We start from the raw sequence: 26,169 nt of genomic DNA on the forward strand, positions 1-26,169 counted from the left end.
ACCCCATCCTGCACTGAACAACACCTACCCGCACTGAACAACACCATGCCGCACTGAACAACATTATGCCGCACTGAACAACACCATGCCGCACTGAACAACACCATGCCGCACTGAACAACACCATGCCGCACTGAACAACACCATGCCGCAATGAACAACACCATCCCGCACTGAACAACACCATGCCGCATTGAACAACACCATGCCGCACTGAACAACACCATCCTGCACTGAACAACACCACCCCGCACTGTACAACACCATCCCGCATTGAACAACACCATCCCGCACTGAACAACACCATGCCGCACTGAACAACACCATGCCGCACTGAACAACACCATGCCGCACTGAACAACACCATGCCGCACTGAACAACACCATGCCACAATGAACAACACCATCCAGCACTGAACAACACCATGCCGCATTGAACAACACCATGCCGCACTGAACAACACCATCCTGCACTGAACAACACCACCCCGCACTGAACAACACGATCCCGCATTGAACAACACCATGCCGCATTGAACAACACCATGCCGCACTGAACAACACCATGCCGCACTGAACAACACCATGCTGCACTGAACAACACTATGCTGCACTGAACAACACCATGCCGCACTGAACAACACCATCCTGCACTGAACAACACCTACCCGCACTGAACAACACCATGCCGCACTGAACAACATTATGCCGCACTGAACAACACCATGCCGCACTGAACAACACCATGCCGCACTGAACAACACCATGCCGCACTGAACACCATGCCGCAATGAACAACACCATCCCGCACTGAACAACACCATGCCGCATTGAACAACACCATGCCGCACTGAACAACACCATCCTGCACTGAACAACACCACCCCGCACTGTACAACAAGATCCCGCATTGAACAACACCATCCCGCACTGAACAACACCATGCCGCACTGAACAACACCATTCCGCACTGAACAACACCATGCCGCACTGAACAACACCATGCCGCACTGAACAACACCATGCCGCACTGAACAACACCATGCCGCACTGAACAACATTGTGCCGCACTGAACAACACCATGCCGCACTGAACAACACCATCCCGCACTGAACAACACCATGCCGCATTGAACAACACCATGCCGCACTGAGCAACACCATCCTGCACTGAACAACACCATCCCGCACTGAACAACACCATGCCGCACTGAACAACATTATGGCGCACTGAACAACATTATGCCGCACTGAACAACACCATGCCGCACTGAACAACACCATGGCGCACTGAACAACACCATGCCGCACTGAACAACATTATGCCGCACTGAACAACATTATGCCGCACTGAACAACACCATGCCGCACTGAACAACACCATGCCGCACTGAACAACACCATGCCGCACTGAACAACACGACGTCGCACTGAACAACACGACGCCGCACAGAACAACACGACGCCGCACAGAATAACACAACACCGCACAGAACAACACAATACCGCACAAACAGTTTTAGATAATATTACGTCGCAGTCATGTGACGCGGACATGACGTCAATAGGCGGAACTCACGGCAAAATTATACTCCGTGGGCGTGGCTTGCAACAGGAAGTAGGAAAGCGGCAATTCTGGCAAACAAGACACAGCGGTTAGTAACACGATGACTAACAAGGCAAATATTTTTGTTTTCAGCTTGCAACTTGACCGTCTAGAGCGTACAAGGTAATTACAACTGTTTTTTTTTTAGCCCTGAAAAGCGAGGGAGTTTGGCGTTTGGGAGGAACGTCGAACTCGGCGTCTGCTTCCAGCCACAGACGCCAAATTTCGACGATTATTTCGACTGGTCAACGGTTGTAAATTATTGCGTTGACTAAAAACTTTATTTAACTCTACTCTTAACTTTGCCGTTTCAGATATGCGGGTATTACACCGCGGAAATGACGTCAATAGGCTGAACTCTCGCCAAAATTCAAATCTGTGGGCGCAATGGCCTTGAGCGAGACACCGGATACAAACACGACGCTTATCAACAGAAATATCTTTATTTTCTGCTTGCAAGTGGACCGTCTAGAGCGTACACGGTAAGTACAACTCATTGTGTTTAAAAAGATTTACGTTTGTGTAGTTTGCGTTGCGTTGTATCTGTGAATGTTGGTTGAGGCTAAATGTTAATGTTTAATTTCATTCCTTTAGGTTCCACGGTGTTTGTTGGCTGTATGTTTTCCACTGCAAGAAGAGGCTCGTATCATTGACCAGCAGGAGCTACAATGGTGAGTACCCCTTTCGTCTTCCATTTATGTTAAACACTTCCTATTTCATGTCTAACAGTACTCGATTTAACAAATAACCATAAATAAATACAGTGTGGGCAGTCAAGTTAACATATGTGATTATCCTGCCTAATATGTTTATCACAAATATGTCACTAATCACTAATATGTTTATTTGTTTATCACAACACCTTTGGACCTTCAGCAATCGATTATTTCCCTTCATCTACAGAGAGACAGAACGATGGTGTCTTAAACATCTCATTCATTTCACCAAATAACTTCACGCAGGTGGATAACGGCCGTCTCGGTCACGCTATGTTGCGTGATGCAGTTTTGAAGAACCAAATGCATTTATTCAATGAATAAGTCAAGCTAGTTCTATGTTTATGATGTTGTAAGTTACGGTACCGATTGAAGTTGAGTTCGAAGCCAGTGGAAAACAGCGCTGCGTTTGTGCTCTCCAGGTACAAATGTTGTGATCTCTGACTGACGACCGGGCGAGACTCGAGTAAGAGATGTCCAAACGAGCTCCGGCAGGGCGGGCCAAGGCGGAGCGAACGGACGCCCTTCAGGCCGCCAATGACGAGCTGAGAACCAAACTGATGGACGTCCAGTTAGAACTTCAGCAGGAGAAGAACAAGGTGAAAACCTCAACAGACAGACACTGCCTGCCTCCCTGCCTGCCTCCCTGCCTGCCTACCTCCCTCCCTCCCAGATTTCCCGATGTAGATTAGACATGCGTGTGCCATGACTGTGTCAGCCTACATCAACAAATGCACCGAGGACGTCAGCACCACTAAGAATATCATCACCCGGGGCAACCAACGACCCTGGATGACTGAGGAGGTACGTCAAACGCTACGAGCGCGGAACTCTGCCTTCAAGTCTGGCGACAAGGAGACACTGAGGACAGCGAGAGCCAACTTGAACCGTGCCATCAGGATAGCGAAGCGAGACCACAGTCGAAAATTTCAGGATCGTTTCCACGACGTCAAAAACATCAGGAGTATGTGGCAAGGCATACGGGCGATTACAGACTACAACTCCCCCCCCCCCCCGGTGGGTGTAGTTGATGCTGACTTTCTAAATGGTCTAAATAACTTCTTTGGGAGGTTCGAGGCACTAAACGGCACTCCAGCAGTTAAAACTGTCCCCCATCAGAAAGAGGAGGTACTCTGCCTTGACTCCGCCGATGTGTTGAAGACCCTGAGGAGAGTCAACCCCTGTAAGGCCCCTGGCCCCGACAACATTCCTGGGCGTGTGTTCAGGGAATGTGCAAGTCATCTGGCTGGGGTCATCACAGACATTTTTAACACCTCGCTGGGCCAAGCCACAGTGCCGGCGTGCTTTAAGACTGCCTCCATCATTCCGGTGCCGAAGAAACCTCAAATCACCTCATTTAATGATTACCGGCCTGTTGCACTGACTCCGGTTATGATGAAGTGCTTCGAAAGGCTGCTTAAAGGTCACATCGTTTCCAGACTCCCCCTATTATTTGACCCGTTCCAGTTTGCCGACCGGCAAAACCGCTCCACTCAGGACGCCATCTCCTCCGTTCTTCACCTGAGCCTGGCTCACCTGGAGGAGAAGAACACCCATGTGCGGATGCTGTTCCTGGACTTCAGCTCAGCGTTTAACACCATCATCCCACAGCATCTGGTAGGAAAATTGGAACACCTGGGCTTCAACACCCCCCTTCGCAACTGGCTGCTAGACTTCCTCACCAACAGACCTCAGTCAGTCCGGGTCGGACAGAACACCTCTGATGTCATCACCCTCAGCACAGGCTCCCCTCAGGGCTGCGTCCTGAGCCCCCTGCTGTTCACCCTGATGACACACGACTGCGTCCTCAGGTTCACCACCAATCACATCGTGAAGTCAGCAGACGACACAACGGTGGTGGGGCTCATCAGAGACAACAACGACCTGGACTACAGAGAGGAGGTGGAGCAGCTGGTGGGCTGGTGCAGAGAAAACAGCCTGATCCTGAATGAGGAGAAGATGAAGGAGATCGTCGTCGACTTCAGGAAAAAACAGCCTCACCACGCTCCACTGATCATCAACAGCTCAGCTGTGGAGGTGGTCAGCACCACCAAATTCCTGGGGGTCCACATCACAGAAGACCTCACCTGGACTATGAACACTACGGCACTGGTCAAGAGGGCACAGAAGCGCTTGTACTTCCTGCGGAGGATGAGGAGAGCCCACCTGCCCCCACCCATCATGAGGACGTTCTACAGGAGCACCATAGAGAGCATTCTGACAAGCTGTCTCTCTGTATGGTGTGGAGGCTGCACCGCCTCCGATTGGAAGAACGTGAGGAGAGTGGTGAGGACAGCAGAGAGGATCATAGGGGCTCCTCTTCCCTCCATTCAGGACATTTCATCTCAGCGCTGCATGTCCCGTGCCCGTAACATCATCAATGACCCATCACACCCCCACCATGGACTGTTCTCCCTGCTGCCCTCTGGGAAGAGGTTTGCAGCATCCGCTGCAGGTCCACCAGGTTCTGCAACAGCTTTTTCCCTGCTGTCATCAGACTGTTGAACACTAGAACTGTTGAGCTCTAAACTGAACTCTGCATCACACATTCACAGAACTGTACTTTATGACACTACGGACCTCTATCTTGCACTATCTCGCACTACCAACTTTACTGAACTTGTATAAACCCTTTAAATAGAAGTTTAATACATGGTTTAGCATTCCTCTGCACACTCTTGAATACTGTTTTGCCTACTTGCACTATTGCATAATTATCACTGCTGCACTTTATACTTATTTTTAATATATATATATATATATATAGTATATGTATATATATATATTTTCATAGGATATGTTACTTCTATTCAACTGCAATATCACTACTTTGTTGTAAGACGTATGCAACGGAATTTCGTTTTGTATGCACCATGTGCAGACAAGATGACAATAAAGTTTGTCTAAGTCTAAGTCTAAGTCATGTCAGGTCAGCTGTCTGGAGAGAGAGAGAAGTCAGGACCTGCGGGCGGAGCACCACCGTGCCACCGCCGCCATGACGGAACTCAAAAGCAAACTCCATGAGGAGAAGCAGAAAGAGTTAGCCATTACCAGGGAGACATTACTGCGGCAGCATGAAATGGAGCTGATGAGAGTGATCAAAATCAAAGATGGAGAGATCCAGCGACTGAATGCCTTGGTCCTCAGCCTGAGGGACGGCTCCATGGACAAGGTGATCCGCTCTATCCGTGTCTGACTATCCGCACGCCACGTCGGGCTTCGATGCGGCCGCTACCGTATTGTGTAGCTTGTCCCCAGTAAGCGTCGCGGCGCTCCGTTGCGGTCTCAACGGCCAGGTGTGGCGCAATGTCTGCTCAGGTGAGGAGGGGGGGCGCTTTGCTGGCGGAGGTGGAGGAGACGCGGCGGTGTCGGGAGACCGAGCGGTGTCGCCTCCACCAGGAGCGCGGAAGAAGCCCTGGCAGCGGCCCAGCAGGCCTGGCAGTCCCGAGCGGCCGAGCTCCGATCGGCTCATCACCAGCATCGGGAGGAGCTGAGCCGAACCAAGAGAGACTGCGAGAGGGAGATCCGCCGACTGGTAGGACTGATCAGATGCGCGGTGCGTGGCTATGTTCCCAATTTCGTTGTATACCTGCAGTGCAATGACACCTAAGGCATTCTATTCTATTCTATTTCACAAGAAGAAAATGTCCGGTTGCTCGCTTCGCTTTTGTCACAGCAAAGGTGTTCTAGTCGATTCAAGAAAAAAATTGGCCGGTTGCTCTCTTTGTTTTTGTCACAATTCTGGCAAATGAGTTTGCCCGCCTGCCTGAGCGCTCCCCGTTTGTACATCCAGACGGATGAGATCAAGCTGAAAGACAGAGCGGTTAGTGTTTTGGATGAAGCCCTGGGGCCGGCCACGTCCACCGCCTTCAGCTGCAGACTCAGGCTGCCGAGCAGCAGATCGCTGCCCTGAGGGATTCCCAAAGGGCGGGCCTAAACTACCCTGGAAGTGGGGTCAACGCCGCTACTAGCAATCCTCTTCATTGCGTAAGCCACCTCATCACACACTTGCAGTACGCATGACTTAGTTCGTTGCTGGAGGAAGGTAGCACAAAAACAGTTTTGAACTTTGAACGAGTGCTTGTGTGTGTGTGTTGCGGGGCGTTTTCAGTCTCAGGAGGATCGGGACACGCGACGGTTTCATCTGAAAATCGCTGAGCTCAGCGCAGTCATCAGGAAACTGGAGGATCGAAACGCCCTGCTTTCTGAAGAGCGCAATGAACTGGTAATTTATTGACGGCACGCTTGAAGGTTTGCGCTACGTTTGATGCGCGCCATCCAGCGAGGCACCCATTGCGCTTGCTTATTAGTTGAGCGGCGCGGCGAGTCGGTTGCCTGGTAGATGTCTTTTATTGGGAGCCAAAGCCACGATTCCGTTCAAACCGATGCAAAAGGAATGGATACGTTCTGGCCCGCGTGTTGTGCGTCTTTCACATCCCGCACTTCATGCTTGCAGCTAAAGCGACTGAGAGAAACAGAAAGCCAGTTTCTGCCACTCCTGTACAAAAACAAACGCCTGAGCAGGAAGAATGAAGAACTCTCGCTGGTGCTGTGCCGCCTTGAAAACAAAGTGCGCTTTGTCACCCAGGAGAACGAGGAGATGGCAAGCTTGGTAAGTCGACGCGGACAACGGCGGCGTGCCAACAGAGTCCACTGCATTTGTGTTCCACAGAGAAGGCCTAGTTCGCTCAATGACCTGGACCGCGGTTGCGGCCAGCAGGACGGTGAAATGGAGTTCCTTCAAGTTGTGGAGCAGCGGCACATCATCGACGACTTGTCCAAGGTCTTCAGGCAGGCGACTCGGTGCACGTACGGCAGCGCCGCGCTCGCTCGCTGTCGCCAGGAAACCTTTTCCGTCCAAAGCTTGGCCGGCGGCCGCCATCCAAAAAATTGGCCCCTTAAATTCCGACCTTTCAAGCAGGAGCATTGTGCGCACGCGTTTGAACACGCTTTAGACTTGTTTTGCCGTTTTCAGCAGCTCAAAGCTCCCGTTTTGTCAGCGCCTTTGCCACTCGCTGTGCGCTGAAAACGACGGACTTGCCCGGCTGCTCAGCCCGTCAACCATGAGCCGCGAGCGCGACGTCATTGTCCGTAGGCAGCTAGTGGCAAAATGCACCCTGTTAGAGTTGCGCTCGCTCCAACTTATTTTGCAAGAACCACACGGGAGACAAGTAAGTTCTTTTGGACACCTGCAGGTGGAGAGTCCATCCGTTGTACGAATGAAGTCTGACTCTCGGCTCCTGCACGAGCATTTTAATTAAGAGAAACAGGGTGGGTGTAAGAGTGGATTGAATAGAGGAAGCCCTTGACCTCTAGTCAAAACATAGCAAGGGGTGTTTTACGACTTTGTGTAGGAAGGGATAAGCGATAGGGATAAATAAGGGATAAATAATATTATTTATTACAGGTTGCAGTCAAAGTCAAAGCAACATAATGATACGATAAAGATAATCTGGAAAACCCTGACACACCCTGTAGTTGTCACTTTTGGAAAAGACGAGCGTCCCTCCAATCATCGCCGGTGACGTGTTTTTCAGGCTCTGGAGACAAGAGCTCATGTCAGAAATGTCATTGTGAGTCGCGTTTGTTTCTGCGCCGGAGCCGTTCGTTCCCTTTGCATCCAAAGAATCTCAAAGGCGGATTATTTGTGTCGACAGGAGAGAGATTTGCTGCTACGATACCGACGTCCAGAATCTCTGAGGAGGAACAAAGCGTGAGGTCCTGCAAGGTGAGTCTGTTTGTTTGCGGCTGCTTGGTGTTGCGCAAGATGAAATGGCCTTTTTCTCGCTATCGTTCCTCTCGTCGATTCATCGTGAGGTGTCGCTTCAGTTTGTTCAGAGAGATGTTTGCTTCCGCGCCCGCAGGTCATCGAAACATTTTACGGCTACGACGAAGACGTGTTGGTGGACTCGGACGGATCGTCCTTGTCTTTTCACACCGACAGAACCCCCGACACGGAACCCGAAGAGGTAGCCCGCCATTTCTGCCAGCGTATTGGCACCAAACATTCCTCTTCAGCCTGGAATCGGACTCGTCTTTGCGTCGCGGGTGCTTTGTCGCCGGTCTGACTGATTCTGGTACTAGTGCTGTGTTGCATTGGTGTGTGCATGAAGAGGCGGAGCTTCGCTACCGCCAGCTGACGCAAGAATATCAAGCGCTGCAACGAGCCTACGCTCTGCTAGCCCAGACCAGCGAAGGGGACTACGACGCCGAGAAGGAGATCAAGGTGGCGCCCCTTTCCGCAACCCCCGGCCGGGTCGCAGCCTCCCCGTTCTCACCCAGCCTCGGGTGTTCTCTGGTCTGAAAGGAGGAGGAGGAGCCTCCCTCCTCCTCCTTTCAGACCAGAGAAAAGCTGATGGTAGAAATGGGTCACTATCAAAGCAGAGTAGCAGATCTGGAGTCAGCGCTGAAGCAACAAGGACAGGTAAGCTCATCAATGAGCACACCTTTTTCTCAGACAAAATAGCTACATTCTTCAGTCACTCATTCGTCTGGCATTACTGGACCAACCCCCCCCCCCCCCCCCCCCCCCCGAACGTGGCTGGGAAAATGCGGAGAAAAGCAAATGTCATTTTCCAGTCAACCAAAGAATTTGTGGATGAAAATGACACAACATTCCAAAGCTGTCCACGCGTTTGTCTCTTCTAGAATGTCAAGTGGGTGGAGGAGAAGCAGCTGCTGCGTCAGAGCAATCAGCAGTTGGCCGAAAAGGTGACGGAAAGAAAGGCGCTGGGCGGAGTCGCTTGGCGTCACACCCGTCGGGAAGCCCCGCAGATGAGGTCTGACTGTCTTTTCAGGTCAGGCGGATGGAGGCGGAAGAAGCGCGTCTGAAAGAGCACATCCAGGATATCCGAGACCAAAACGAACTGCTTGAGTTCCGCATCCTGGAGCTGGAGGTGGGAAGACTCGCACAAGCGTGTTGAGGCCAGAGATGTGACGGACGGACGGACGGACGGACGGACGGACGGACGGATGCATGCCTCTGCCTTTCAGGAGAGGGAGTGGCGCTCCCCCGTCTTGAAGTTTCTGCAAGTCCGTTTCCCAGACGGCCTCAGCCCTTTGCAGATCTACTGCGAGGCCGAGGGCGTGAGCGTACGTAAGGCGTCCCTCGCAACCCTAACCTTAACCCGAGGTCCCAGAACACCTTACATTGCTCCTTGCGCCTTTCCCCCGGACATCGTCATCAGTGATCTGATGAAGAAGCTGGACATCCTGGGCTATAACGCCGTAAGTGTATGTCGAACTCCTTATGTTCGCACTCCACGAGACTCGGCGGCTCAAATGTGACTTTTGGAAGGCTTTGCGCTGAAAGAAGCTTGTTGACGCTGTGCCTTTGGGCTCTTGCAAAATCTCACCAACGAGGAGCAGGTGGTCGTGATTCACGCCAGGACCCTTCTCACCCTAGCCGAGAAGGTAACGCGCACGTCCACGCACGCTCTCGCATTCTGCTTATGTGACAGCAGCCTTTCCTCAGTGGTTAGAATACATCAAAGTGACCAAGTCAGCACTTCAACAGAAGATGTTGGACATTGAAAGTGAGAAGGTAGACAGACACGCGACATCAGCCAAGGGGAACTCCGGCAATGTGCCCCAACAATTCTGACCTTGAGCTGTGCTAGGATATGTTCTGCAAGCAGAAGGGCTACCTGGATGAAGAGTTGGACTTCAGGAAGTGTTCCATGGACCAGGCTCATAAGGTAAGCCGCCCTCAAATCTCCCGCCGGACCACTGATGGACGAGGATTGCGGCCCAGAGGATCCTGGAGCTGGAGGCCATGTTGTACGAGGCGCTACCGCAGCGGGACTGCCCCGCCACGGACGGCGAAAAAGCCAGCCACGCTGGCGTGAATGACGTGCTGACGGCGGATCAGAGAGAAGAGCTTAGGAGCGCCGTGGACCAATGGAAGCGAGCCCTGATGTGCGAGTTGAGGGAGCGCGACGCTTGCATCCTCCAAGAGAGAATGGATCTGCTGCACAGCGCGCAACAGGTAAGGGCCCAAAGCCAGCCCGGCACTTACTTGCACGCTTACTGGCTTTTGAATGCCACTTTCCATTTGTCCGTCCTAGAGGAACAAAGAGCTGAAAGAATTCATCGAAGCTCAGAAGAGACAAATCAAACAATTGGAGGAGAAGTTTCTGTTTCTCTTTCTATTCTTCTCCTTGGCCTTCATTCTGTGGCCCTAACACCAGCTGGTGAGTGAGCTCCAGCGGCACCGCACTCGACACCTCCGATACACTGCCAGCCGGTCTCAGACGTTGGCAGACGCTCCGATGCCAACGTATACCCCCCGCCACGGTGACAGAGGCACCGCGTCACACCGGCGCTCATCCAATCAGAAGGCAGGAAAAGCAAATTCACATGCAGGGCACTTTTGAACCAGAAGAGAGCGCCACAAAAAACGGTTGTTGCCCCAAACGCGCACTAAAAAGGGTCAGAATAACAAGAGTCCCACTGGCCAGCCGGGGCCACCCGTCCAGCTGTTTCTTCAGGGGGGAAAAAAATTGGAGTCACCGGTGAGTACATTTTGCATTTAGCTCTGCTTTTCTGCTTCTGTCTTCAAGTGTGTGGCATCCTGCGATCAAAGATTCAGCCAACCCCAAAGCGGTTGACCTCAACGTCCCACCACCATGCCTACCAGAGCAGGTGACGTGATGCTTTGGACATCCTTCCGTCTCAGATGCCCAAAAGTACTCTTTGCCACATCTGCGGCAATACGGTGTCTTTTCAAAGGTGCAAATAAATCCAGCGTGGGCGGAACACGCACGTCTTCGGTTTTTCCCGCTTTGTTTGTGTGACAGCTGTTGTGAAAATTTTATACAAATAAAGTTGTATAGTACAGGTTTGGCCAAGCCGCAACTCCCGAACCGCATGCGGCTCTTTTATGTTCATATCAACATTTGTGTGTGTGTGTGTGTGGGGGGGGGGGGGGGGGGGGGTTGTGCGTGTTGGCTTCACTTGAGTTCAATTTGGTATTTTGGTCAAAAGCGCATGTGGTGAAATTCCACAAAGTAGGATGGGCAAACACATTTCTTTAAACTATGAGTGTCAATTGGGCTCTCGAAATGGCAGGGAAAAGATGCACAGCAAAACGAAAATACGTAGATGAACACAGGACGTTTTAATCAGAGTGGGAAAGTTTCTATTTTTTGTTGAACGTGATGGCAAACCATTCTGCCTGATATGTCAGACCTCAGCGCATTTCAAAGATTCAAATCTTCAGCGCCATGCACTTAAGCTCACTCCATGCTAACATTGATCAGGCGTCGAACCCGCAACATCATGCTTAAGAGGTGGCCATGCTAACCAGTGCGCCATTATGTCAACGCATAATAACTGTAAGTCTACTGATCAAAACAGCGGTTACTACATGACGTCGCTACGTCGTGGTCACGTGACGCAGACAAGACGTCAATGGACGTGGGCAGAGTTAACTTGTTTAAAAGGGAGTGGGCAGAAGAAATATTTAATTTATTTAAATCTATTTTGAGTGCACACCATTATGCCAATGCATAACAACTGTAAATCTACTAAACAAAACAGCGGTTGCTATATGACGTCTGCCACGTTGTGGTCACGTGACGCGGACGTGACGTCGACGCCTACTTTACATCCCACCGATCACAGGACCCCTCGGCTGCATAACCGTGCCCCCTTCCCAACCAATCGGATTTGCTATACGCGAAAACGACGCCAATGGAAAGAGCTTCCGCCCAAATTTAAATCCGTGGGCGTGGCTCGCAGCAGGAAGTAGGAAAATGGCGGCGATGTTGACAAAGACACAGCGGATGGTAACATACGACTAACAAGAGAAATATTTTTATTTTCTGCTTGCAACTGGACCGTCCAGAGCGTACACGGTAAGTACAACTCATCGTTTTTAAAAAGAAGTACTTTTGTTGCCCTGAAAAGCGAGTGAGCGTGGCGTTTGTGGGGGACGTCGAATTTCGACGATTCTTTCTGGTCAACGGTTGTAAATGATTGTGTTGATTAAAAAAGAAAACTATGTAACTCTACTTTTAACTGCCGTTTCAGATAGATTTGGAATTGCATCACATCCAATTTTGCCTGGGAACAAACAGATTAAATAAATCTTAGTTTTGAATAAGCCACTCCTTCTCAAACAAGTAAACTCTGCCCATTTTGCGCAGTAGATGTTCTGTTAATATCTAGTATTTATACAAAGTCATAATTTAAATTGCTTTCAACCTTCATTCATCGGTTCAACCAACATTACTCGCTCTTATTACCAACTTGTATTGATTTAACTAAGCGTTTAATACTTCCTATCAGGTCTCAAATCGAGATTTGGCAAAATACAATTTCAGCAAATCCAATTTTGCCAGGGAACAAAAATAGATTAAATAAACTAAATAAGTCCTCTTCCCATTAAATAAATCAGAAAAGTCTGTCTTGTAACCAGTCCTCTTCAAACAAGTAAAGTCTGCCCATTTTGTGCCGTAGATTTTGTGTCTATGCCTAGTATTTAAACAAAATCATAATTTAAACGACTTCTTTCCTTCATTCACTTTGGAAATTTGGAATTGCAGCAAATCGAATTTTGCCAGGGAACAAAAATAGATCAATTAAACTAAATAAGTTTTCTTCCCATTAAATGAATTAAAAAAGTCTGTCTTGTAACCAGTCCTTTTCAAACAAGTAAAGTCTGCCCATTTTGTGCCGTCGATTTTGTGTTTATGCCTAGTATTTATACAAAATCATAATTTAAAGGACTTCATTCCTTCATTCACTTTGGAAATTTGGAATTGCAGCACATCAAATTTTGCCTGGGAAGAAAAGTAGATTAAATAAATTTAATAAGTCTTACTACTTCCCATTAAATAAATTAAATACGTCTTACTTGTTTCCACTCCTTTTCAAAACAGTAGTTTAAAACGAGGGCCCTTCACTCAATCTTTAACCTCAACCCCGCACGTTGTGTTGTATCTGTGAATCTTGGTTGTGGCCAAATGATAGTTTTCTTTCATTCGTTTAGGTTCCAAGAAAACTTGATGTAACTCTACTTTTAACTGCCGTTTCAGATAAGCGGGTATTACGTCGCAGTCATGTGCCGCGGATATGACGTAATTGCCCGAACCTCCGCCAAAATTCAAATCTGTTGGCGCGATGGCCGTGAGCCGCTGAGCAGCGACGATTATCAACAGAAATATCTTTATTTTCTGCTTGCAACTGGACCGTCTAGAGCGTACACGGTAAGTAACACTCATTGTGTTTAAGGAGATTTACGTTTGTAATAGCAGAAGTGTAGCCGCGTTGCGTTGTACGTGTGAAAATTGGTCGAGGCGAAATGTTAATGTTTAATTTCATTCCTTTAGGTTCCACGGTGTTTGTTGGCTGCAAGTTTTCCACTGCAAGAAGAGGCTCGTATCATTGACCAGGAGCGAGCTACAATGGTGAGTAGCCATAACATTTATGTTAAACACTTCCTATTTCATGTCTAACAGTACTTGATTTAACAAATAACCATAAATAAATACAGTGTGGGCACTGAAGTTAACATATGTGATTATACTGCCTAATCTGTCACAGAGTAGATTGTTGCAAAGTAATATAAGATCCAAAGTTTTAATTCAGAATAGTTTTCAAAAGAAGGCCATTAGAATTATATACAAGTATGATTACCCTTAACATAACAACAAGCTATTAATTAAATCACAAATTCTTCAATTCAAAGATTTGGTAGATTATCAGACAAATAATGTCTAACAGTAATTGATTTAACACATCACGATAAGTAGATTGAGTGTGGGCACTCTCAAGTTAACATATATGATTATACTGCCTAATCTGTTACAGAGTATGTTGTTGCCAAGTAATGTAGAATAGATCCAAAGTAGTAATCCAGAATAGTTTTGAAGAGGCCATTAGAATAATAAACAAATCTGATTACCTTGAACATAATAACAAGCTAAGTGTTTAATATGTCCTATGAAGTCAAAATTGGGCACCATCATGTGGTGAAATTTGGAATTGCATCACATCCCATTTTGCCTGGGAACAAACAGATTAAATAAATCTTAGTTTTGAATAAGCCACTCCTTCTCAAACAAGTAAACTCTGCCCATTTCGCGCAGTAGATGTTCTGTTAATATCTAGTATTTATACAAAGTCATAATTTAAATTGCTTTCAACCTTCATTCATCGGTTCAACCAACATTACTCGCTCTTATTACCAACTTGTATTGATTTAACTAAGCGTTTAATACTTTCTATCAGGTCTCAAGTCAAGATTTGGAAAAATACAATTTTTTTTGTGCCGTCGATTTTGTGTTTATGCCTAGTATTTATACAAAATCATAATTTAAAGGACTTCATTCCTTCATTCACTTTGGAAATTTGGAATTGCAGCACATCAAATTTTGCCTGGGAAGAAAAGTAGATTAAATAAATTTAATAAGTCTTACTACTTCCCATTAAATAAATTAAATACGTCTTACTTGTTTCCACTCCTTTTCAAAACAGTAGTTTAAAACGAGGGCCCTTCACTCAATCTTTAACCTCAACCCCGCACGTTGTGTTGTATCTGTGAATCTTGGTTGTGGCCAAATGATAGTTTTCTTTCATTCGTTTAGGTTCCAAGAAAACTTGATGTAACTCTACTTTTAACTGCCGTTTCAGATAAGCGGGTATTACGTCGCAGTCATGTGCCGCGGATATGACGTAATTGCCCGAACCTCCGCCAAAATTCAAATCTGTTGGCGCGATGGCCGTGAGCCGCTGAGCAGCGACGATTATCAACAGAAATATCTTTATTTTCTGCTTGCAACTGGACCGTCTAGAGCGTACACGGTAAGTAACACTCATTGTGTTTAAGGAGATTTACGTTTGTAATAGCAGAAGTGTAGCCGCGTTGCGTTGTACGTGTGAAAATTGGTCGAGGCGAAATGTTAATGTTTAATTTCATTCCTTTAGGTTCCACGGTGTTTGTTGGCTGCAAGTTTTCCACTGCAAGAAGAGGCTCGTATCATTGACCAGGAGCGAGCTACAATGGTGAGTAGCCATAACATTTATGTTAAACACTTCCTATTTCATGTCTAACAGTACTTGATTTAACAAATAACCATAAATAAATACAGTGTGGGCACTGAAGTTAACATATGTGATTATACTGCCTAATCTGTCACAGAGTAGATTGTTGCAAAGTAATATAAGATCCAAAGTTGTAATTCAGAATAGTTTTCAAAAGAAGGCCATTAGAATTATATACAAGTATGATTACCCTTAACATAACAACAAGCTATTAATTAAATCACAAATTCTTCAATTCAAAGATTTGGTAGATTATCAGACAAATAATGTCTAACAGTAATTGATTTAACACATCACGATAAGTAGATTGAGTGTGGGCACTCTCAAGTTAACATATATGATTATACTGCCTAATCTGTTACAGAGTATGTTGTTGCTAAGTAATGTAGAATAGATCCAAAGTAGTAATCCAGAATAGTTTTGAAGAGGCCATTAGAATAATAAACAAATCTGATTACCTTGAACATAATAACAAGCTAAGTGTTTAATATGTCCTATGAAGTCAAAATTGGGCACCATCATGTGGTGAAATTTGGAATTGCATCACATCCAATTTTGCCTGGGAACAAACAGATTAAATAAATCTTAGTTTTGAATAAGCCACTCCTTCTCAAACAAGTAAACTCTGCCCATTTTGCGTAGTAGATGTTCTGTTAATATCTAGTATTTATACAAAGTCATAATTTAAATTGCTTTCAACCTTCATTCATCGGTTCAACCAACATTACTCGCTCTTATTACCAACTTGTATTGATTTAACTAAGCGTTTAATACTTCCTATCAGGTCTCAAGTCAAGATTTGGCAAAATACAATTTCAGCAAATCCAATTTTGCCAGGGAACAAAAATAGATTAAATAAACTAAATAAGTCCTCTTCCCATTAAATAAATCAGAAAAGTCTGTCTTGTAACCAGTCCTCTTCAAACAAGTAAAGTCTGCCCATTTTGTGCCGTAGATTTTGTGTCTATGCCTAGTATTTAAACAAAATCATAATTTAAACGACTTCTTTCCTTCATTCACTTTGGAAATTTGGAATTGCAGCAAATCGAATTTTGCCAGGGAACAAAAATAGATCAATTAAACTAAATAAGTCTTCTTCCCATTAAATAAATTAAAAAAGTCTGTCTTGTGACCAGTCCTTTTCAAACAAGTAAAGTCTGCCCATTTTGTGCCGTCAATTTTGTGTTAATGCCTAGTATTTATACAAAATCATAATTTAAAGGACTTCATTCCTTCATTCACTTTGGAAATTTGGAATTGCAGCACATCAAATTTTGCCTGGGAAGAAAAGTAGATTAAATAAATTTAATAAGTCTTACTAGTTCCCATTAAATAAATTAAATACGTCTTACTTGTTCCCACTCCTTTTCAAAAAAGTAGTTTAAAACGAGGTCCCTTCACTCAACCTTTAACCCTATTTATTCACCTTCTAGGCTAAGTGTTAAAGGCTAAGTGTTAGAGGCTAAAAGCCAGAGGCTAGGCGCCAGAGGCGAGTTTTTGTGGGCTGAAGTTTTAGTGGGGTTAGTGTGAATACAATCCAAAAGAATACAACAGAATACAATACAATAGAATATAATACATAGATTAAATTCAATAGCTCTTACTACTTCCCATTAAATAAATTAAATACGTCTTACTTGTTCCCAATCCTTTTCAAAAAAGTAGTTTAAAACGAGGGCCCTTCACTCAACCTTTAACCTCAACCCCGCACGTCACATTGTGTTGTATCTGTGAATGTCTGTTGTGGCCAAATGATAGTTTTCTTTCATTCGTTTAGGTTCCACGGTGTTTGTTGGCTATGTTTTCCACTGTCAGAAGGATGAAAATACAAAGTACAACGCTTGGACGTGGGCGAAGACGTCACCGGTGAGTCCTTCCTTCCTATTTATTTACCTTCTAGGTGCTAGAGGCTAAGTGTTAGAGGCTAAGTGTTAGAGGCTAAGTGTTAAAGGCAACACAATACGAACAACACAACACAATACGAACAACTCAACACAATATGAACAACACAATATGAACAACACAACACAATACGAACAACACAACACACTACGAACAACACAACACAATACGAACAACACAACACATTACGAACAACACAACACAATACGAACAACACAACGATACTGCACTGAACAACACGATACCGCACTGAACAACACGATACCGCACTAAACAACACGATACTGCACTGAACAACACCATGCCGCACTGAACACCATGCCACACTGAACAACACCATCCCGCACTGAACAACACCATGCCGCACTGAACAACACCATGCCGCACTGAACAACACCATGCCGCACTGAACGACACCATGACGCACTGAAAGACACCATGCCGCACTGAACGACACCATGCCGCACTGAACGACACCATGCCGCACTGAAAGACACCATCCCGCACTGAACAACACCATGCCGCACTGAACAACACCATCCTGCACTGAACAACACCATCCCGCACTGAACAACACCATGCCGCACTGAACAACATTATGCCACACTGAACATTATGCCGCACTGAACAACACCATGCCGCACTGAACAACACCATGCCGCACTGAAAAACATTATGCCGCACTGAACAACACCATGCCGCACTGAACACCATGCCGCACTGAACAACATTATGCCGCACTGAACAACACCATGCCGCACTGAACAACACCATCCTGCACTGAACAACACCATTCCGCATTGAACACCATGCCGCACTGAACAACACCATCCCGCACTGAACAACACCATCCCGCACTGAACAACACCATGCCGCACTGAACAACACCATGCCGCACTGAACAACACCATGCCGCACTGAACAACATTATGCCGCACTGAACAACACCATGCCGCACTGAACAACACCATCCCGCACTGAACAACACCATGCCGCACTGAACAACACCATTCCGCACTGAACAACACCATGCCGCACTGAACAACATTATGCCGCACTGAACAACACCATGCCGCACTGAACAACACCATGCCGCACTGAACAACATTATGCCGCACTGAACAACACCATGCCGCACTGAACAACACCATCCCGCACTGAACAACACCATGCCGCATTGAACAACACCATGCCGCACTGAACAACACCATCCTGCACTGAACAACACCATCCCGCACTGAACAACACCATGCCGCACTGAACAACACCATGCCGCACTGAACAACACCATGCCGCAATGAACAACACCATCGCGCACTGAACAACATTATGCCGCACTGAACAACATTATGCCGCACTGAACAACATTATGCTGCACTGAACAACATTATGCCGCACTGAACAACATTATGCCGCAGTGAACAACACCATGCCGCACTGAACAACACCATGCCGCACTGAACAACATTATGGCGCACTGAACAACACCATGCCGCACTGAACAACACCATGCCGCAATGAACAACACCATCCCGCACTGAACAACACCATGCCGCACGGAACAACACCATGCCGCACTGAAAAACACCATCCCGCACTGAACAACACCATGCCGCACTGAACAACAGCATTCCGCACTGAACAACACCATGCCGCACTGAACAACATTACGCTGCACTGAACAACACCATGCCGCACTGAACAACACCATGCCGCACTGAACAACATTATGCCGCACTGAACAACACCATGCCGCACTGAACAACACCATGCCGCATTGAACAACACCATGCCGCATTGAACAACACCATGCCGCACTGAACAACACCATCCTGCACTGAACAACACCATGCCGCATTGAACAACACCATGCCGCACTGAACAACACCATCCTGCACTGAACAACACCATCCCGCACTGAACAACACCATCCCGCATTGAACAACACCATCCTGCACTGAACAACACCATGCCGCACTGAACAACACCATGCCGCACTGAACAACACCATTCCGCACTGAACAACACCATGCCGCACTGAACAACACCATCCTGCACTGAACAACACCATCCCGCACTGAACAACACCATGCCGCATTGAACAACACCATGCCGCACTGAACAACACCATCCTGCACTGAACAACACCATGCAGCACTGAACAACATCATGCCGCACTGAACAACACCATGCCGCACTGAACAACACCATGCCGCACTGAACAACACCATGCCGCACTGAACAACATTATGCCGCACTGAACAACATTATGTCGCACTGAACAACACCATGCCGCACTGAACAACACCATGCTGCACTGAACAACATTATGCCGCACTGAACAACACCATGCCGCACTGAACAACACCATCCCGCACTGAACAACACCATGCCGCATTGAACAACACCATGCCGCACTGAACAACACCATGCTGCACTGAACAACATTATGCTGCACTGAACAACACGATCCTGCATTGAACAACACCATGCCGCACTGAACAACACCATCCTGCACTGAACAACACCATGCCGCACTGAACAACACCATGCCGCACTGAACAACACCATGCCACAATGAACAACACCATCCAGCACTGAACAACACATGCCGCATTGAACAACACCATGCCGCACTGAACAACACCATCCTGCACTGAACAACACCACCCCGCACTGAACAACACGATCCCGCATTGAACAACACCATGCCGCATTGAACAACACCATGCCGCACTGAACAACACCATGCCGCACTGAACAACACCATGCCGCAATGAACAACACCATCCCGCACTGAACAACACCATGCCGCACTGAACAACACCATGCCGCACTGAACAACACCATCCCGCACTGAACAACACCATCCCGCACTGAACAACACCATGCCGCATTGAACAACACCATGCCGCACTGAACAACCCCATCCTGCACTGAACAACACCTACCCGCACTGAACAACACCATGCCGCACTGAACAACATTATGCCGCACTGAACAACACCATGCCGCACTGAACAACACCATGCCGCACTGAACAACACCATCCTGCACTGAACAACACCACCCCGCACTGTACAACACCATCCCGCATTGAACAACACCATCCCGCACTGAACAACACCATGCCGCACTGAACAACACCATGCCGCACTGAACAACACCATGCCGCACTGAACAACACCATGCCGCACTGAACAACACCATGCCACAATGAACAACACCATCCAGCACTGAACAACACCATGCCGCATTGAACAACACCATGCCGCACTGAACAACACCATCCTGCACTGAACAACACCACCCCGCACTGAACAACACGATCCCGCATTGAACAACACCATGCCGCATTGAACAACACCATGCCGCACTGAACAACACCATGCCGCACTGAACAACACCATGCTGCACTGAACAACACTATGCTGCACTGAACAACACCATGCCGCACTGAACAACACCATCCTGCACTGAACAACACCTACCCGCACTGAACAACACCATGCCGCACTGAACAACATTATGCCGCACTGAACAACACCATGCCGCACTGAACAACACCATGCCGCACTGAACAACACCATGCCGCACTGAACAACACCATGCCGCAATGAACAACACCATCCCGCACTGAACAACACCATGCCGCATTGAACAACACCATGCCGCACTGAACAACACCATCCTGCACTGAACAACACCACCCCGCACTGTACAACACGATCCCGCATTGAACAACACCATCCCGCACTGAACAACACCATGCCGCACTGAACAACACCATTCCGCACTGAACAACACCATGCCGCACTGAACAACACCATGCCGCACTGAACAACACCATGCCGCACTGAACAACACCATGCCGCACTGAACAACATTGTGCCGCACTGAACAACACCATGCCGCACTGAACAACACCATCCCGCACTGAACAACACCATGCCGCATTGAACAACACCATGCCGCACTGAGCAACACCATCCTGCACTGAACAACACCATCCCGCACTGAACAACACCATGCCGCACTGAACAACATTATGGCGCACTGAACAACATTATGCCGCACTGAACAACACCATGCCGCACTGAACAACACCATGGCGCACTGAACAACACCATACCGCACTGAACAACATTATGCCGCACTGAACAACATTATGCCGCACTGAACAACACCATGCCGCACTGAACAACACCATGCCGCACTGAACAACACCATGCCGCACTGAACAACACGACGTCGCACTGAACAACACGACGCCGCACAGAACAACACGACGCCGCACAGAATAACACAACACCGCACAGAACAACACAATACCGCACAAACAGCTTTAGATAATATTACGTCGCAGTCATGTGACGCGGACATGACGTCAATAGGCGGAACTCACGGCAAAATTATACTCCGTGGGCGTGGCTTGCAACAGGAAGTAGGAAAGCGGCAATTCTGGCAAACAAGACACAGCGGTTAGTAACACGATGACTAACAAGGCAAATATTTTTGTTTTCAGCTTGCAACTTGACCGTCTAGAGCGTACAAGGTAATTACAACTGTTTTTTTTTTGAGCCCTGAAAAGCGAGGGAGTTTGGCGTTTGGGAGGAACGTCGAACTCGGCGTCTGCTTCCAGCCACAGACGCCAAATTTTGACGATTATTTCGACTGGTCAACGGTTGTAAATTATTGCGTTGACTAAAAACTTTATTTAACTCTACTCTTAACTTTGCCGTTTCAGATATGCGGGTATTACACCGCGGAAATGACGTCAATAGGCTGAACTCTCGCCAAAATTCAAATCTGTGGGCGCAATGGCCTTGAGCGAGACACCGGATACAAACACGACGATTATCAACAGAAATATCTTTGTTTTCTGCTTGCAAGTGGACCGTCTAGAGCGTACACGGTAAGTACAACTCATTGTGTTTAAAAAGATTTACGTTTGTGTAGTTTGCGTTGCGTTGTATCTGTGAATGTTGGTTGAGGCTAAATGTTAATGTTTAATTTCATTCCTTTAGGTTCCACGGTGTTTGTTGGCTGTATGTTTTCCACTGCAAGAAGAGGCTCGTATCATTGACCAGCAGGAGCTACAATGGTGAGTACCCCTTTCGTCTTCCATTTATGTTAAACACTTCCTATTTCATGTCTAACAGTACTCGATTTAACAAATAACCATAAATAAATACAGTGTGGGCAGTCAAGTTAACATATGTGATTATCCTGCCTAATATGTTTATCACAAATATGTCACTAATCACTAATATGTTTATTTGTTTATCACAACACCTTTGGACCTTCAGCAATCGATTATTTCCCTTCATCTACAGAGAGACAGAACGATGGTGTCTTAAACATCTCATTCATTTCACCAAATAACTTCACGCAGGTGGATAACGGCCGTCTCGGTCACGCTATGTTGCGTGATGCAGTTTTGAAGAACCAAATGCATTTATTCAATGAATAAGTCAAGCTAGTTCTATGTTTATGATGTTGTAAGTTACGGTACCGATTGAAGTTGAGTTCGAAGCCAGTGGAAAACAGCGCTGCGTTTGTGCTCTCCAGGTACAAATGTTGTGATCTCTGACTGACGACCGGGCGAGACTCGAGTAAGAGATGTCCAAACGAGCTCCGGCAGGGCGGGCCAAGGCGGAGCGAACGGACGCCCTTCAGGCCGCCAATGACGAGCTGAGAACCAAACTGATGGACGTCCAGTTAGAACTTCAGCAGGAGAAGAACAAGGTGAAAACCTCAACAGACAGACACTGCCTGCCTCCCTGCCTGCCTCCCTGCCTGCCTCCCTCCCTCCCTCCCAGATTTCCCGATGTAGATTAGACATGCGTGTGCCATGACTGTGTCAGCCTACATCAACAAATGCACCGAGGACGTCAGCACCACTAAGAATATCATCACCCGGGGCAACCAACGACCCTGGATGACTGAGGAGGTACGTCAAACGCTACGAGCGCGGAACTCTGCCTTCAAGTCTGGCGACAAGGAGACACTGAGGACAGCGAGAGCCAACTTGAACCGTGCCATCAGGATAGCGAAGCGAGACCACAGTCGAAAATTTCAGGATCGTTTCCACGACGTCAAAAACATCAGGAGTATGTGGCAAGGCATACGGGCGATTACAGACTACAACTCCCCCCCCCCCCCCCCCCCCCCCGGTGGGTGTAGTTGATGCTGACTTTCTAAATGGTCTAAATAACTTCTTTGGGAGGTTCGAGGCACTAAACGGCACTCCAGCAGTTAAAACTGCCCCCCATCAGAAAGAGGAGGTACTCTGCCTTGACTCCGCCGATGTGTTGAAGACCCTGAGGAGAGTCAACCCCTGTAAGGCCCCTGGCCCCGACAACATTCCTGGGCGTGTGTTCAGGGAATGTGCAAGTCATCTGGCTGGGGTCATCACAGACATTTTTAACACCTCGCTGGGCCAAGCCACAGTGCCGGCGTGCTTTAAGACTGCCTCCATCATTCCGGTGCCGAAGAAACCTCAAATCACCTCATTTAATGATTACCGGCCTGTTGCACTGACTCCGGTTATGATGAAGTGCTTCGAAAGGCTGCTTAAAGGTCACATCGTTTCCAGACTCCCCCTATTATTTGACCCGTTCCAGTTTGCCGACCGGCAAAACCGCTCCACTCAGGACGCCATCTCCTCCGTTCTTCACCTGAGCCTGGCTCACCTGGAGGAGAAGAACACCCATGTGCGGATGCTGTTCCTGGACTTCAGCTCAGCGTTTAACACCATCATCCCACAGCATCTGGTAGGAAAATTGGAACACCTGGGCTTCAACACCCCCCTTCGCAACTGGCTGCTAGACTTCCTCACCAACAGACCTCAGTCAGTCCGGGTCGGACAGAACACCTCTGATGTCATCACCCTCAGCACAGGCTCCCCTCAGGGCTGCGTCCTGAGCCCCCTGCTGTTCACCCTGATGACACACGACTGCGTCCTCAGGTTCACCACCAATCACATCGTGAAGTCAGCAGACGACACAACGGTGGTGGGGCTCATCAGAGACAACAACGACCTGGACTACAGAGAGGAGGTGGAGCAGCTGGTGGGCTGGTGCAGAGAAAACAGCCTGATCCTGAATGAGGAGAAGATGAAGGAGATCGTCGTCGACTTCAGGAAAAAACAGCCTCACCACGCTCCACTGATCATCAACAGCTCAGCTGTGGAGGTGGTCAGCACCACCAAATTCCTGGGGGTCCACATCACAGAAGACCTCACCTGGACTATGAACACTACGGCACTGGTCAAGAGGGCACAGAAGCGCTTGTACTTCCTGCGGAGGATGAGGAGAGCCCACCTGCCCCCACCCATCATGAGGACGTTCTACAGGAGCACCATAGAGAGCATTCTGACAAGCTGTCTCTCTGTATGGTGTGGAGGCTGCACCGCCTCCGATTGGAAGAACGTGAGGAGAGTGGTGAGGACAGCAGAGAGGATCATAGGGGCTCCTCTTCCCTCCATTCAGGACATTTCATCTCAGCGCTGCATGTCCCGTGCCCGTAACATCATCAATGACCCATCACACCCCCACCATGGACTGTTCTCCCTGCTGCCCTCTGGGAAGAGGTTTGCAGCATCCGCTGCAGGTCCACCAGGTTCTGCAACAGCTTTTTCCCTGCTGTCATCAGACTGTTGAACACTAGAACTGTTGAGCTCTAAACTGAACTCTGCATCACACATTCACAGAACTGTACTTTATGACACTACGGACCTCTATCTTGCACTATCTCGCACTACCAACTTTACTGAACTTGTATAAACCCTTTAAATAGAAGTTTAATACATGGTTTAGCATTCCTCTGCACACTCTTGAATACTGTTTTGCCTATTTGCACTATTGCATAATTATCACTGCTGCACTTTATACTTATTTTTAATATATATATATATAAATATATATAGTATATGTATATATATATATTTTCATAGGATATGTTACTTCTATTCAACTGCAATATCACTACTTTGTTGTAAGACGTATGCAACGGAATTTCGTTTTGTATGCACCATGTGCAGACAAGATGACAATAAAGTTTGTCTAAGTCTAAGTCTAAGTCATGTCAGGTCAGCTGTCTGGAGAGAGAGAGAAGTCAGGACCTGCGGGCGGAGCACCACCGTGCCACCGCCGCCATGACGGAACTCAAAAGCAAACTCCATGAGGAGAAGCAGAAAGAGTTAGCCATTACCAGGGAGACATTACTGCGGCAGCATGAAATGGAGCTGATGAGAGTGATCAAAATCAAAGATGGAGAGATCCAGCGACTGAATGCCTTGGTCCTCAGCCTGAGGGACGGCTCCATGGACAAGGTGATCCGCTCTATCCGTGTCTGACTATCCGCACGCCACGTCGGGCTTCGATGCGGCCGCTACCGTATTGTGTAGCTTGTCCCCAGTAAGCGTCGCGGCGCTCCGTTGCGGTCTCAACGGCCCGGTGTGGCGCAATGTCTGCTCAGGTGAGGAGGGGGGGTGCTTTGCTGGCGGAGGTGGAGGAGACGCGGCGGTGTCGGGAGACCGAGCGGTGTCGCCTCCACCAGGAGCGCGGAAGAAGCCCTGGCAGCGGCCCAGCAGGCCTGGCAGTCCCGAGCGGCCGAGCTCCGATCGGCTCATCACCAGCATCGGGAGGAGCTGAGCCGAACCAAGAGAGACTGCGAGAGGGAGATCCGCCGACTGGTAGGACTGATCAGATGCGCGGTGCGTGGCTATGTTCCCAATTTCGTTGTATACCTGCAGTGCAATGACACCTAAGGCATTCTATTCTATTCTATTTCACAAGAAGAAAATGTCCGGTTGCTCGCTTCGCTTTTGTCACAGCAAAGGTGTTCTAGTCGATTCAAGAAAAAAATTGGCCGGTTGCTCTCTTTGTTTTTGTC

At 47.9% G+C, this 26,169-nt stretch overlaps 1 long non-coding RNA gene across 2 annotated transcripts; it reads left to right on the top strand.

The window, feature by feature from the left end:
• The first annotated feature begins 6,880 nt into the window (after positions 1–6,880).
• LOC148378105 (uncharacterized) lies at positions 6,881–8,586 on the top strand. 2 transcript variants are annotated; one of them, XR_015856189.1, is made up of 4 exons: positions 6,881–6,934; positions 7,980–8,050; positions 8,187–8,291; positions 8,436–8,586. It is a non-coding gene; the product is annotated as an uncharacterized LOC148378105 (long non-coding RNA). The 2 variants fall into 2 exon arrangements; XR_015856188.1 differs by lacking the exon at positions 6,881–6,934 and having other exon boundaries at positions 7,699–8,050.
• Positions 8,587–26,169: the final 17,583 nt, after the last annotated feature.

This window comes from Syngnathus floridae, unplaced genomic scaffold (genome assembly GCF_059516105.1).
Source record: "Syngnathus floridae isolate MCC-2025c unplaced genomic scaffold, RoL_Sflo_1.0 HiC_scaffold_65, whole genome shotgun sequence".
Taxonomy (NCBI): Eukaryota; Metazoa; Chordata; class Actinopteri; order Syngnathiformes; family Syngnathidae; genus Syngnathus; species Syngnathus floridae.